Source organism: Neopsephotus bourkii, unplaced genomic scaffold (genome assembly GCF_033783945.1).
Source record: "Neopsephotus bourkii isolate Nb327-2 ecotype Australia unplaced genomic scaffold, CSIRO-AGI_Nbou_v1 NB_1820, whole genome shotgun sequence".
NCBI lineage: Eukaryota > Metazoa > Chordata > Aves > Psittaciformes > Psittacidae > Neopsephotus > Neopsephotus bourkii.
Genome location: NW_026902293.1, coordinates 9,809,452 through 9,825,726, shown reverse-complemented (window position 1 = coordinate 9,825,726; position 16,275 = coordinate 9,809,452). Strand labels below are relative to the sequence as shown.

The 16,275-nt window shown below is 36.6% G+C and overlaps 1 protein-coding gene and 1 long non-coding RNA gene across 5 annotated transcripts in view; one reads left to right on the top strand and one right to left on the bottom strand.

The window, feature by feature from the left end:
* Nucleotides 1-16,275, bottom strand: part of HNF4G (hepatocyte nuclear factor 4 gamma) — a 59,983-nt gene that overhangs the window by 26,457 nt on the left and 17,251 nt on the right. For 2 of the 4 annotated variants that reach the window (XM_061343060.1, XM_061343061.1), the window contains exon 2: nt 6,900-7,000. The gene's annotated coding sequence lies outside the window, so the exon portion shown is untranslated. Of the gene's footprint in view, nt 1-6,899; nt 7,147-8,093; nt 8,146-16,275 lie in introns of those variants that run through there. The other 2 variants (XM_061343062.1, XM_061343059.1) reach the window with 2 other exon arrangements.
* LOC133206791 (uncharacterized) lies at nt 1,512-8,966 on the top strand. Its single transcript, XR_009723882.1, has 3 exons — nt 1,512-1,665; nt 1,820-1,883; nt 7,957-8,966. It is a non-coding gene; the product is annotated as an uncharacterized LOC133206791 (long non-coding RNA).

Genomic DNA, 16,275 nt, shown 5'->3' with positions numbered 1-16,275 from the left:
TCTTCAACTAAAGAGAGCTGGATTACTCCTATAATAACTGTATGTCAGCATCTAACAACTTTAAAACTTTCTCCTGAGATTTCTCAGCCTACAACTTAGCATAGGACAGCCTTTCACCAATTAACACCACCACTGAAGAGTAAGAAATAGTCCAGGAAAAGCCATCTCATAATCAAGGCGTCATACATAGAGCACTGTATATAGGTCACCACAAAACATCAACTAGTAGCTCTGCAACTGCACTGATAGAGAGCAGTGTGTCTGGGTGATGGAAGAGTCAAGGTTGTGATGATGCCTACTGAAGAAACACATTTATAGAAGATTTAGAGGGATAGCTAATGGTGAAGTGGAAGCCTGATTACAGTGTTAAGGGGCCATCTCATTGCTCTCTATAGCTTCCTGAGGAGGGGAAGTGGAGAGATAGGGAGATGCTGATCTCCCTGGGACACTGATAGGATGCATGGGACTGGTTCAAAGCTGCGCCAGGGGAGGTTTAGACCGGTCAATAGGAAACATTTCTTCACTAAGAGAGTGGTCAAACACCAGAACAGGCTTCCTAGGGAGGTGGTCAATGCCCCAAGCCTGCTGGTGTTTAAGAGGAATTTTGACAGTACCCTTAATAACAGGCTTTAGCTTGGTCAGCCCTGAAGTGGTCAGGCAGTTGGACGAGTTGAAAGTTTTAAGTCCCTTCCAACAAAAAAACAGACTGCTCTGCTCTGCTGTGTTCTCTTCTGTGCTACTCAGTCAGAACATAGTATGCCAGGTACAGGACATAGGAGGTAAAGACTGAGAACACAGAGTAGTTACATTCCTTTATCTAGCTGTTCCAGGAAGCTGTTTGCAGTAGATTGCAGCATACATGGATATCAAATGTTATGCAGATTTAAAATCTTGGTTTATCCATACATATGTATGTGTATATATGCACAAACAGGAATTTATTGTCAGTGTTTTTCTGACAGCTGGATTTGCCTCCTGAATTATCATTAAGTATACCTACAAAAATGGATTTGACAGGGGGAAACTCTTCCTTCTACATCCTGGGTCCTAGTAATTCTTTACATTGTATTGTCCATATACAGATTCCCTCCATGAGATAGTTGCAAATCTGGATTTTTCCCTTCAATCCATTCCTGTGCTTGCTTTGTGTCCAGATTAACAGTAAATTTGCTAACCCTATCTGGGTTTAGCAGGCACTATTAGAAAATTGTTCATTCTCATGGAGAGGAAGGATAAAAAATAGGATACTTCTGCTTTTTACATAGCAACAGATAAGCCATACTGTTAAGTATGTGACTTGCTATTAGGTAGACTTTACTGTTTAATATTTCTATTTTAGCTTAATATTCTTCAATTCATTTTATTCTTAAAAACTCACAATAGCCATGAAGCATAGACAGTTTAGATGGTTTAAAGGATTTTTGTAGCATAGTTTTGTGGTGAGTTTTGCTGAGTTACAGTTAAATGACTGGAGTCACTTGTTAATTATTTGCTTAAATCAGGTAACTCATTATTTTCTGATATACACAGGAAATTAATCAGAGACTTGTCCTACAGAACAGAATGAAATGAGAAGAAAAGAGGAAAGAGTTCAGGTATAAGATAAAGCCAAGCCATTATGATATTGATAAGCAAGACTAAACACTGTTGTTCAGTCATCCCCACGTGATTAGTAATTTCTTAAGAAGCCTTCTTGGCAGGTTTTTATACAAACTTGCTCATAAACAATGTTTTTTATAACCAGTTAGATAAATTTTATTTACAAATTATCCACATTTATCTTGAGAAATACTGCATAATGATTTTTTTTTTTCCCCAGGTAAACACCATTGCCTTTGTCATACACAATAAAAGAGTTCAAAAAAAGGTTAACCAGCATAAAGGTAAGGTTTATTTGGTGCTTTTTATTTTTCAGTTTCCCTAGGATCTTTTGTTTGTGTGTGATGAATTAATCGCAGCAAGTCTTCAAATTTCTATATTCTATCCTCTTCTGAATTAGTTATATATTCTACATACTGTTTCAATACTAACTCAGTACCTTTCTGCCTGTGCTAGTGACTATATAACTCATGGTCCTATGAAAAAGGGTAATTAAATAACTAGGCAGAGAATTCCCATTATTTTCAGTTACTCTGTCTAAAATTAAACATTTTAACTAGAGTCTAAACTGACTCATCACATTCCTGCAGAAAGAATGTTGTATCAACACACTTGACTTAACTCTTCCAAGGCACTACCATGGTTATGCTTAGCTTGGCAACTTCTCTCAATTTTATTCTTATGAAAATCAGTTAATGGGAAGTTCAGAGCATGTTAAAGTCTATGAGTTTAAACTGAAATTATGACAAAAGGACAGAAATTTCAAAATATTACCCTTATAAAGGAACAACACGAAAACATTGAAACATTCTGTTTCAATTACATTTTGGAACAGCTCTTTAAAGTATCAAAATTATTGAATTTTATGCATCGAATAAATATGAAGATTTTTTTTAGAGCAAATTATCTTCTAGGGAGGCATGCATTTTAAATACCCTGAATTTTAAAGGGATGCTTTCTGTTTTGAGAACAATAACATATTATGGGATTTAGTATTGCTGAAAAAATAGCTTGTAAAGTATATCAAAACCAACAATTCAAAGCTTCTAAAATACCCTAAACTGGGCCACAGAAAACGTCATAAACCAAGAAATTTCATATTAAAATTACATTTTTCTTAAGAGAACAACATCATTCTTGGTTTCAACAAACATGAAATAACAACCATATCTCCTTGCAAAATACAAACAGGGCTATCCTGAGAATAGTAGAGGACCTGGACACTTGATACCTTTATGGAAAGAGGCATCTGCACTGCAAGTCTTGTAAATTCAGATCCCAGAGCATATAAAACAGATTCTGGAAGAGCTTAAGTCTATTCTTTCTTGTGGACATAGAGATCCACTCTGCAGTGGACAGTGTTCCTCTTTTTATTTTAACACATCAGGTGTGTTTCCAGGTAGGAACAGAAACATTAGCTGTGACTTCCAAGAAATACACACATACCTGCGCCAAACACATTTTTAACAGTGATTTTAATAGGATCAAGATCAGTAAAAGTCCCTTTTAAAAGCTGATGATAAATATTAGAAAAATAAGGTGGGCTGCATCTCTCTAGTTAATAAAGCCAGAGCACTGATCAAGCAGAGCAGGAAAAACTGCATTGGCATGGAAACTGTCCTGTGAAGTTGTGCTTAGTATCAATCTTAAAAGCAGGTAAGAGGAAACTTTGAGAAATGGACATAGGTGCAGTTATAGAATCATAGAATCAGAATAGTTAGTGAGTTAGGATTGGAAAGGAACTTAAGATCATTAAGTTCCAACCCCCCTGCCATGGGCAGGGACACCTCACACTAAACCATGTCACTCAAGGCTCTGTCCAACTGGGCCTCGAGCACCACCAGGGATGGAACATTCACACCTTCCTTGGGAAACACATTCCAGTGCCTCACCATCCTCACAGCAAAGAACCTTTTCTTTATATCCAATTTAAACGTCCCCTGTTTAAGTTTTAACCCATTACCCCTTGTCCTACCACTACAGTCCCTAATGAAGAGTCCCTCCCCAGCATCCCTATAGGCCCCCTTCAGATACTGGAAGGCTGCTATGAGGTCTCCACGCAGCCTTCTCTTCTCCAGACTGAACAGCCCCAACTTTCTCAGTCTGTCTTCATACAGGAGGTGCTCCAGTCCCCTGATCATTCTTGTGGCCCTTCTCTGGACTTGTTCCAACAGTTCCATGTCCTTTTTATGTTGAGGATACCAGAACTGCACACAATACTCCAAGTGGGGTCTCACAAGAGCAGAGTAGAGGGGCAGGATCCTCTCCCTCAACCTGCTGCTGGTCACACTCCTTTTGATGCAGCCCAGGATACGGTTGGCTTTCTGGACTGCAAGTGCACACTGCTGGCTCATGTTCATTTTCTCATCGACCAACACCCCCAAGTCCTTATCCACAGGGCTGCTGTGAATCTCTTCTCTGCCCATCTCGTAGCTGTTCCTGGGATTGATCCAACCCAAATGTAGGACCTTGCACTTGGCATGGATAAACTTCATAAGACTGGCATCAGCCTGCCTCACAAGTGTGTCAAGGTCTCTCTGGATGGCATTCCTTCCCTCCAGTGTATCAATCGAACCACACAGCTTGGTGTCATCAGCAAACTTGCTGAGGGTGCACTCAATCCCACTGTCCATGTCACCGACAAAGATGTCGAACAAGATCAGTCCCAACACTGATCCTTGAGGGACAGCACTCATTACTGTTTTCCAACTGGACATTGAGCCGCTGACCACAACCACAATAAAAATTATCAAGATGCAATCTGAAAAGTTACATTCAGCTGCAATAATGTAGGTTAAGTAATCATATCTACCTTAAATATCATATATAACAGCTGTGTCTGAGTGGTTCTTATGGACATCAGCAATGCCCATGTGTATTTCTTGGTTTTAATTTGTTCATGTATGTAGGCTCCATCATTTTATCATAAAACTTTGCATTCAGTAACATTTTCTCCGTATCTGTGACAGAGGGACAAACTATATTCCCCTTTTCCTGAACAGAGAACTGAGGCAAAGGACAAATAAAGATAGTGTTTATGATACTTGAGTCCACATGTCCACTATTCATGCCTATCTTTGAAGAATGAAGAGGGTAGAGGGGAAGGGAAGGGGCAAAACTGGATTCAGCAGTTTAGATGACATCTAACAACTGCTGAGTAAAATGGAGTGATCACTTCCCTCGATCCTGCTAAATACAGCCCAGGATGCTGTTGGTCCTCTGGTTTCAGGAGACAGTGCTGGCTCATGCACTGCACTCTGTCTACCAAGACCCTTTGGTTTTTCTGAGCAGAGCTTCCCTCCATCCAGCTCCCTAATTCTTCCCCCAGTACAAGACTGTTCCACAACTGTCTCCCAGTTTTTCACTTAACTGAATTTTTATTCTTTCAGAAACACAATACCTTTCTGTTGTGGCTAAACAATGATGTCACTCCCTAATTTTTTTTAGATATATACATAAATTAAATTACCATAAGAGACTTAGTTTGAACAGACTCACTTATCTGTCTCAAAAAGTTTTAATTAAAATACTGCCATGTATGTTCACTTAGCCAAAATAAGAAGCCAGACAGTCTCTTCCACCAGTACTTCTGCACACATTTCATAGAGCCAGGAGAACTCGTCTACACCTCCTGCTGTCATTCATCTGACAGTGAATGGCATTTCTTCTTCCATCTGCACAAGGGGGGGGGGGGTTAAAAGCTGCCATTATGGCTGGAATTAAGGAGTACTAATGGCTTGCCAGCCATGTTCAGGGCATGAGAATTCAGATCTTATGGAAGAAGACTAAAAGATGTTTTGCCCATCTGAAGGATGCAAAGAGTGAGAGGGAGTTTATTTCACAAATAAACCATGCATGTTCAACATCATAGAGGGGCAGGGAATTATTTAGATGATAAAACAATGCTGCCATAAGAACGAAGGCATAAATCTGAAACTGGCAAGTGGAAAGCTTCTAAACATGGCAGGGTTACAGCACTGTAACAAACTTCTATTTTATGAGGAACCTAACTGGTTTTAAGATGTTGAGAGGAATTTATGAAAAGGTTGGTGACATCAGTCAAATTGATGACTCAGGAGATCTCTTCTAGTCTTATGTCGCTGAGTATTTACATCATGAATATGTGTTTTAAAAGTGGTCAGTGAACTGTATCAAGTGTGTTTTTCTAATTATGAATTAAACAAATATAAATGACAGCAAGTTAACCTTAATGTGATAAGCAATTAACAGAATTGTGCTATGACTGCAGCTGATACATAATTAACAACTGCTGCAAACGATGTTATCCATCTAATTTGCCCATATTGGAGTAGCATTATTCTTAGGCATGTTTAGCAAGTTCTGCAATAATGTGCACTTGAGTGAAGTGCTCTTTACTAATGTGTTCAAATTCACAAAGCTGTTATTAGAATTGCAAATAAGATATACATCGGCAGCATTTCCTCTGCCAATCATTTCTCTTCTTTGGAACTATCCTTGTCAGAAAATCAAATTGTAACAATTCCAAAGGATGTTTGCACAAACTGTGCAAAAGTGGTGTTATATAATTAAAAAGGGAAAATGTGCAAAAATCATCCTGATGAACCAAGCAGGACTGAATTCAAAATGCACAAGTTGCTGCTGAGTGGGAAGGAACAGGAATCATGGAGTTCACTGGGGTATGGAAGGAAACATTCACAATAAATTTACTTAAGAAAGTGGAAAAGGGAAAAATATTTTTTGAAGTGCTGTATATTCATGGCCCAGAACTGAAGAATACCTACTCACTCAAATTCTAATGAAATCAGTAGGAAAAAATCATCCCCTTTTAAGGACTGGGTCTCCAAGGTCAATACATGTTGGAGCTGCAAATCCTCAATTAGCTCTTTAAAGCATTAAAAAAAAACCAAACAAACAAACAAAGAAACCAAAAGAAAACAAACAATCAAACAAACGCAAAACAAAAACTAGTGGCTCATGGGTCTTCCGTGCACCTTTCCCAGAAAGATACTGGAAAATCTGGACAACTGGAGAAAGTCGTAAGATATGGTGAGGGAGCAATTGTCTCATGAGGAGCACACACAGGCTTGGGTGAATAACATAATTATACCATTTAACAAAAATCTTTGGTGTGTGCATACCTTCCAGAAACCTAGCACGAATTTCTCCAGTTTCTGAGGTATTTATGTGGTTTTCAGGAACTCATGACCTTTTCATCAGTTGCATGTCCAAATGTTCATCTTTTTCTGAGAGTGGAATGCTGAAATAGGACAGCTAGCAAGCAAGAAGGTTGGTGAAGCATGCAGCAAAACTTTACTTACATTCAAAAAAGAACACAACACTGTACAGAATCTTCAGTTCTCCATATACAGATGAGGGAAGGCTGATTTCCTAGGCTGTTTTTCCATCCTCTATGTAATACCTGCAGCCAATAAGAGTAAAATAAATGGAATGCAAACCAAATATGCTCCTAAAGAAAATTCTTATTTGGATTATAAGAGTTGAGAACACAGTGCTTTCACTCAAGGTACAAAGGCAATTCTGAAGATTAAAGAAACTTTGAGAAAACGCTTAAGTCATCAGAAAGTGTTGATGCCAGATTTTCTTCCACTTGTAGAATAAAAAAGCACAGAATTTATACAATGTCTTAAAATACTATCTGGAAGGATTACATACAGGGAATAAGAGACAAAATGGTTTTTAAGAGTGTAGAAGTGTTGACATAGAAGCATATGAATAAAAGATTCCCTGCTCTTTGGATTACTCTAATGTTTAGGTACTGGGTAAACTGCATAGTAAACCAGGATTTGTTGTAGAAAAGCCTGAAAGAAAAAGAAGTTTAATTTGACTATGTGGAGAGGGTTTCATGAAGGATGAAGGCCTAAAGGAAACAAAGGGACATTTTGTAGTAACCTTGAGAACTACTTTACAACTCTTGCAGGCTCATTGACTTTTCTTGGGTAAACTGCACTTTTAAATGCTAAGCTTTAGCTGGGCAGTAACTATATTTTTACTTTATGCATATTTATGTCAGTGCTACCTATTAGTTCTACAGATACTGTCCTGGTTTTGTCTGGATAGAGTTAATTTTGTTCCTAGGTGAGAGGCTGCATGGTACATGGTTGCCAGCTGGGTTTAAACCACAACAATTCTTGTGTATGTGTACTCTGTACATTTATAAGTAATCATTGAATACAAACAAAATACACACTGGACACTCATAAAGTTCTGAAGTACCTTTTCTGCATCCCAAATTTAACTTTGTGCCGTTAAGATCCAAAAAAGAGCATGCAATTTTCAGGTTTTCCTATTAAAAAAATATACATCCACCAGCTTCAACTAAGAGAATATTCCTTGCTTTGCTTTTTATTTCACTAGAAACCTTTTGGGTCATACATCGTTCTTTCCCTTGGAAGAAACTGACAAGACAGAAAATCATTTCTGGGCATCAGGGATGAAACTAACTCTCCTTATTTAGATACAACAGGACTTTAGTCAAGAACAGAGATTCTTACAGTCTAAATTGTAAGTCTGCTGAGGCACTACATTCTTTATCAAACCTATAAACTGCAGTGCATGCAAAATAGAAAGCAGTAAAATTATTAGCCCATCAGTACTTTCTGTCGTCAGAAGTGGTAGTTACACCAATATACCAGATTGATGCGAGCAATATCAGAAATTAGAGTGTTTTATTTAATACTTAAATACACATATAATTAATTCTTCTCTGAATATTTTCACATTTAGACACTGGTTAAGAAACATACTGTTTGACTAACTGTGAAGGAAAAAGCACTACTTGTAATGACACAGCCTCTCCCACTGGGGCCACTATAAAGACACATAGAAACCATCAGGTGTACTAAAGTGAGGATGAAGCCTTGAAATGGATCTGCTATTTAGGTCCCTCTGTGCCTCTATCCCTACCCATGCTTATCTATTCAAGGTAAATTAGTCTCTCCATCATCCATGATGAGAAAAAAGTTGGAATCTATGGAAAGCACACACTTTTTATATACCTTTTAGCTCCACATTTTCAGAACTCCCTTACACACCTAATCCTATAGCCATTAGTAAGGCAATAAAATGACATAAAATGAGCAAACAGCAATAAAGCAATCATATCCCAGCATGTTTATTTAGTCGTGGTCCTTAATGACAGAGACCTTCGTACCCACTGATACTTGGAGCTGCTACTAATTCTCCTGTCTCAAATCCCTGGTTGTCATTGCTCTCAGACTTCTGGCCAATGTTTTAAAGCCTGCTTCACACAAACTGTGAAGTAAAAAAACCTCACAGAAAGAAAGATTTACTTTATAAATTCAGCCAAAATTAATTTTCTTTTAGAGCAACATTGGAAGAGTTGAATAAGGGAGGCAGAATGGCAGAAGTGGACAAGTATGAGCTTTTGAATCTGACGGCAAATCACACTTTCCTCTCCTACTGACAAGCAGTCAAATTTAAGCTGTATGAAGTATATCATATTGTAATCATTTTTACAATAATTACTACATTGATCTGTTCCTTGAAAACAGATCTTTTCAATTGAAAGAGCTATAGTTATTTAGTATTTGAGTTTCCTCTGTCTTTACCATTTATACTACTCTCTAAGAAGCTTTAAGAAGCATGGTCCCCATGACAGGACACTGATAATCTACACTGACTTCTGAGTAACACAGAAAGGTGTAATTTGATCCAATGATTCCTAACGAGGATTGAAAATATGTGGTTGTCCTACGTAAGAATCCATTTTGATTTTGATTTAAAAATGGCCAATATACAAAAAAAACCCAACAAACAAACTCTAGGGACCAATCACAGCCTAGTGATTGGTTACAGTTACAATCACAGCAAAAATCACAGAATCATAGAATAGTTAGGACTGGAAAGGACCTTAAGATCATTTTGTTCCACCCTGCCTGCCACTAGACCACATCGCCCAAGGCCCCGTCCAACCTAGCCCTGAACACTGTCAGGGATGGAGCATTTACCACTTCTCTGGGCAACTTGTTCCAGTGCCCCACCACCCTCACAGTAAAGGACTTCCTTATATCTAATCTGAACTTCCCCTGTTTATGTTTAAACCCATCACACCTTATCATTAAAATCCCTGAGGAAGAGTCCCTCTCCAGCATCCTTGTAGACCCCCTTCAGGTACTATAAAGATTCTTCAAATAATATGCTATAAGTATAAAAGTTGGTTAAAAACTACTATAAGGGAAAATTTCCTCTTTTCATTTGAATTTTCAACTGTCAAACAGTATGTTATTGTGTAAATATATTAAGTTACTTCCAGTTCAGATGTTTCTACTTACACCCTTTGACCATGCCTGGTTGATTGTTTGGGTTTTTTCCTATTTGTGAAGAATAACCCATTTTACTTTTTTTTAGGGTTGCCTCTTTATGTCATTTAAAATGCCTACAGAGTAACTTCCATCTCACCCATGTGCTGCCTATATTCCAGTTTTTCTTTCCCAACATTTTTCTCTCCTTTCCCTGTCCCACTTACTCCTTTTCAGCTAATCTTTTCCCTCCTTGATTTTTTTTAATTAATTACCTACATACAAAAATAACTTTAAAAGAATATATGTATATATCATGAAGCCACTAGACTACTACTGAAATTAGAGAAAATCTTTAATGGAAACATTTTGCAGTATAAAAAAAAAAGCATCCAAACCTGAAAGAGGACATTGTTGGATTTCTTATTACATTCACTTAAATGTCAGCAGATTTTACTTTTTCTTCTTTGAAACCTTCATAACAGATGCTCATAAAATGCCCATGAGTACAGTTACACATTTCCTGTGACAATTTGAATGTGACTGGTCTTTGAATCTCTTACTTTTTAATCTGAAAAAAAAAAAAAAATCTGAATTTTTTTTCTATTTTTTCTTCTTTCCTGGGTTCTTTGGTTTGATTTTTTTTTGCGGGGGGGGAGGAGGTAAACTACATTTCCCCTGCTGTATGATACTCCTGTTGCATTACTCGATCATCTTTTGCTCTCTCCATCTTCTCTAGACTTTTACAGAGATACTCTGGTTAGCCTTTTGTCAGAGATATTTTTTTTTTTTACTACAGATATCAGCAGTGGTTTGTTCCTCATCTTTTTGCTCTGGGAACCTGTTCTCTTTTGAATTGGGATGACCTGCACAAATGGGAAAGCCCAGTCATAAACTACTAACTACTCAGAATAAGCAAATTACATGACCAAAACAACATGTGATATATTTCATTAATATTGTATGCAAAACATACAACAGGTTGTGTTTGCACAAGCAAAGAAATACACACAATATACAGAAAAAGCATATACCTTGGCAACATTCTTCAAATAGCATGGTCTGATTAGAAAAGTTGGTCAAAAACTTCTCTGAGGGAAAAATTCCCCTTTTCATTTGAATTTTCAAGTGCCCAAACAGTGAGCTACTGTGCAAAAAAAATGGCTTGCTGAAATAAAAACACAATAAAAAAGAGCTATGTGTTGAATTATTTCATTGAGCTAGGAACCAAAGTAAAGCACTGTGATAAATCACATCATTTTGCTTAAAAGCAGGGGAGAACAAAACATGGACAGAGAGAGAAAGAAAAAAAAAAAAAAGAAAATACTGGGAGAAAACCAAAACAAACCCATGCCCCTTTCAAGATGATTGAATTTTGTTTAATCCATATTTTACGCTCTGCTACATAATTTTACACTCTTGACAAACTGTCAGGCAATTGGAAGAGGGTAGGAAAAACATATGCAGCTTTTTGTCAACTTTATGCCTCCCTAAATTTAGAAGACTTTTCTGAATAAAGAAACTAAAAACAAATCAGGAAACAGTGTCAATAATGGGGTCTGAATTATCCAGCAATAAAAATCATGAAAACATTTTTAATATATTTACATAGAACTTTCATAAAATAAATAGTGGCAATGAGACTTGACTGGCAATGAAAAAAAAGAAGTGATTTGTAGCTGACTTATACAGATGACCTTTAAAAGAAAAATTACACTGCTTATATATACTGTGGCTTGTTTACTTACATGTTTAAACTACTGTAAAAACTCACAGTTAAAATGTGGCCGACAGGTACTTTATGTAATCTTAATAGCAAAAGCTGGCACTGAAGTCTTGGGTAAGCAAATATATTTGCATTAATAGTTACAAATTAAGTTTCCATAATGAAAATTGATGTCAACAAAATACACACAAAAATGAAAGTTGACAGATTTATATTAGAATTTGATTTTCATCACATATATATGTTTTTGGTTCATATAGAGAGACAGAAATACAAGATTATGCAGTTTGGCTTAGGGAGAAATTTATGATAGAGTCATAGAATCACAGAATCATAGAATAGTTAGGGTTTGAAAGAACTCTATTGCATGTTTAAATGCAATACCAATTATCTTTAAGGAAATGTGCTTATAAGTTAAAAATTTTAAAAATTTATAAAAATCTGTTACTATTTAAATCTGGATTTTCAAGGAAGAAAACTTTCAGAATCGTGTAAACATTCCCCATACTAATTCTTTGGTCATTAGAATAACACCATCAGAAAGACCTGACAATAATGATAACTACTAGGCTAAGTCACAAATTTGGTTAATATGTACAAATTTTCTGAAGAAGCATTCACAAAATAATGGCAGTGAAAAATGAAAAGAAAAGGAGGGAGCAAGCTAGTTCTCAAATCAAGAAAATGTTAATTAATCCAATTATGAAAAATTATTAAGCAAAGCGAAAAAAAAGTTCTTTAAAACTTTTGCAAATTGCTTTTTCTAATTAGTTTTAACAATATTTAGATGCAACACTGAACCTAGATGCGTATTTATATCCATTTCTGCCAATTCTTGACCTCTTCTCTACAAAATAACATATTAGGTCCAGAGTTGCAGCACAGTGCAGTCCATGAGCCTAGCTGACAAGATTAATCTTTTTTCTCTTTGGGAATTTGCGACTACTGAGGAACAGAATGATCAGCCAGCTCTTTTACAACCTCCGGATGAGATTGATCATGTTTCACCTTACAAGTCACTCAAGTCCCTGAATTTTTTCATTTTGTAACCCTTTCATGTTAGTCCTTATGCTCCTTATCCTTTTCAGTCTTCTTTGGCTTTTGTTTTCTTATGTCAACGAACATAGACTTTTACACTCACTTCGACAAGTTCATCAGTAAAATCATTGATTGTAAGAGGTATGTAAAAGTAAATGGCATTAATTCTACCAGAAGTTTTAGTAGATGGGTGCTTTATCAAGTCACTGTTCTTGATTTTCATATCTGAATATGATTTACGTATCTGCATTAAGCTAAACAAATATGCTCACACAATAAACTTCCAATATTTCACTGAATGTAGTCATAAAGTATACCACTCAGTAACCAAACCCACACACAAAACATGCAACTTATTACAAAGCACCACTACATCTGAAACAGTAGCAACATGCTGTATCTCATAGACAGTACTAAGGGACAAAGTACACAACCCCTTTCAGTCTCAAAAAAAGTTGTAACATTTGGGATACTTGGTTCAAACAAGCCTGTGGAGAAAGCTATTTAAAACTCTTAGTAAAACATAGAAATAGAAAAGCAAAAAATTTTTTTTTGCAAGAAACTGCAAAAAAGCAAACTTCTAGAAACAGAAGTAAATCTAGAAATAGAAGCTCATATGGGTCTGAGGGTGATCTTCAAATGAAAGCTTGATGGCAAGTCCAACAAAAGATAGTTAAATTTTAGTAAGACCAATAAAAGAAATTGTGCAGCTGTTTCATGCCATAAAAGGGAAACTCTGCAATTGTTTATGCTACAAAAATATTTATTCATATGTTATGAACTGCTATTGATTTTAGTTGAAACAGTCCATTAATTGTTGGAAGACACGGCATAGAAAATACAGTAAAAAGCAGTAGCTAGTCTTCAGGAAACTTGACTAAAATTATGAGATGAGATTAGATGAGAGATTAGATGAGACATACAAAAACAAGGAGAAACAGTGAGAAACACTAGCCTAACAATGTTGTTTAATAGAGAACACTGTCTACACCAGTTCCAAACACTGAAGGTGGTAAGCAAAGGGATCTTAGACCTGGGTAGAGCTCAACAACTCATGTTCTCAACAAAGTATCTGTAGGCAACCTGAAATGAGAAGCACACAGAAACCATAAACCAACAGAAGATCAAGTATCCCCATAAAAAGAGGTTGCAGAGATTTGTCAAAGTATTCAGGCACCTTAAGATGTAAATATGCACTCTGAGAGAACCCATGGCTCTTGATAATAGCTGGCCTCACCCTGTTTGAAACCAGCACACTGAAAAGTGTATTTCTCAACTGACAGAGTAAAAAAAGGGAAGGACAAAATTGCTGGTACTCAGAAGAGGCAATAAGAGCAGGTATTTGTACAGTGACTTTTCCAAAGAGGATTCTCTCTTACATTTACAAACACATGCATGCAGCCACAATATTCACTGTACCATGCTTCTCAAGAGGAAAGAGAACCAGCAATCACTATTTACGTTGGTTTTGATCACCCTTTTGTTTTTGCTGGCAGAGAGGATAATGAGTTTACGGACTCCCCGTAGGATAAGGTAGGCTGTATTTCACTAAACATCTACTTGCATCTTTTGATGCATGAACTGCTTTGAAAATCTGACCTCAGCCCTACAGAAGCATAATAAGAAGACTTTGTATTGGCTAGACTTTTTTTTTTTTTTAGTTCATCGGTTTGCAATTACTTAACTGAATGATTCAGGCAACCATAGATAATAGCAGGCAAATCTTATTGCTTAGTTCCAGGTGAAAATGAAATCTGTTTTACCAAAGAAAGTCTTAGAAAGTACAAACATCAACTGAATAAACTTAAAATGTTTCTTTTTTTGTAGCAGTCATGTCCTAAAAAAAGAACCCAAGTTTCTTTTTTTTTCTTCATGAATATGTATTTCATGGGCACTCTATGCAGCTAACAAGTCTAAAATAAATACATAAATTTTAAACCTTTAAATTAATTGAAATAACTGAAATTATTTTAAATATTTACAATTAACAAAACCCATTTTCCACCAAAATTGGTTTCCATGTATCTGAACTGCATGCAACTGTACTATCAGCCATATTCTACTATAATAAGACAACACAGCCAGTAGCAATTGAGAAAACACATTATACATAGCACTTAGTTCATCATGAAATTCTAGATAAGTTAATGATAGATAATGGCTTACAATTCATGTGTGACTTATTTTAACAAATCTCTGATACAGCAATTTAAGCACACTGCATCAAGGCTGCACTAAGTATAATCAAATGGGCTTGCAGAAAAATCAGCAGAAATTACAAAACACTTAATAAAAAAGAAAGTGACATGCTTAGAAGTCTGATGAACTCATTGTTCAACTATTTTAACACACCTGTTTTATTAAATGTATGATGTAGAGTTTATGGAGAAAAGAACTCAAGTGTCAGTGTTTGTTACTACCCTGCTCCTTACCCAAAAGCTATTGAAACTGCTACAAGAACCTTTCCAGTATCGCTGTCTGCCATCTTGAGTGACATTAAAATGATGTGTAAAAGGCACTGATGGAATGTCTCTTTCAAATTTTTAAGTGGGTTTCCAGGCCCACATCCACATCTCAGATGCATCCTTAGATACCTAAGATGCAGATGCACACTAGAGGTACGCTGTGGCAACAGGTCTGCAGCAACAACAAATTTTGCAGCCTCATGAATCAACCTTTTTCAAGAAGCCCTGATGAAGACATGGAACAATAGAAGTCTGAGAAATATCTGTTTATCTGGATGAGTCTATGTGTGACTTTGTTAGCAATTTCCTTTCATTATGAAAGCTAACTTTAAACCTAATCCTAGCCCTACCCTTTGTTTTCTATTAAACAATCATTAATCCAGGAAAAAGTCCCTCCATCTTAACCCTTGATAGCTTTGCTTCTTTAAAAGTGTTTTTGAGGATATTTACCCAAGTCTTTTTGGAAAATTAATGATACTTTGATATCCTGTTAATTTAGATGTTAATGTCTAACATCACAAGCAGGAAGCATTTCAAATCTCCTGAGCCTGCAATACATCTTTGCTACATACTGTACTGGGATGAGGTCTGGAAGGGCACCCCTTGCTTCCCTCTCACTAGCCTTTCGGGCAGGAGATCTTTGGCGTAGGCTTGCTCTTTCAAGACAGGACAATCACAGACCAGGACAAGGGGAGACCACAACACCAGGAGGCCCACTGAGGCACACCCATGCCAATAACATATCCTTTGCCTATACCTAGTGACTCCTTGAAAAAACTGCAAGCTTATTGCTGTGTGCATTCCCACAGCAAAAAATGCTATCAGACATTTAAAATTGTTTGGTTTATTTTTCATCAAGCTCACCCTGTATGTCCGCAGATGCAGCCCTTTTTAGGGAAAAAAAAAAAAAAAGATTAAGAAATTACATGGCATTTACCATTTTCTATGAGATTCTGGTCCTATGATACAGGAATGCAGGGTGATAAAACAACAAAAGCTTAACAAGATATATTAGTAAATATGAATAATTCTGTAACATGATAGTTGAAATAACAGTATCTTCAGATACCTTCCTACTTGGGATCAGCATGAAACTGCTGATTTACCAGTATTATGTACAAGAATAGAAAAGCTGAACAGGTGAGACAGAAAACATTTAAGATAGAGCAAGAAGAGTCCTGATTTC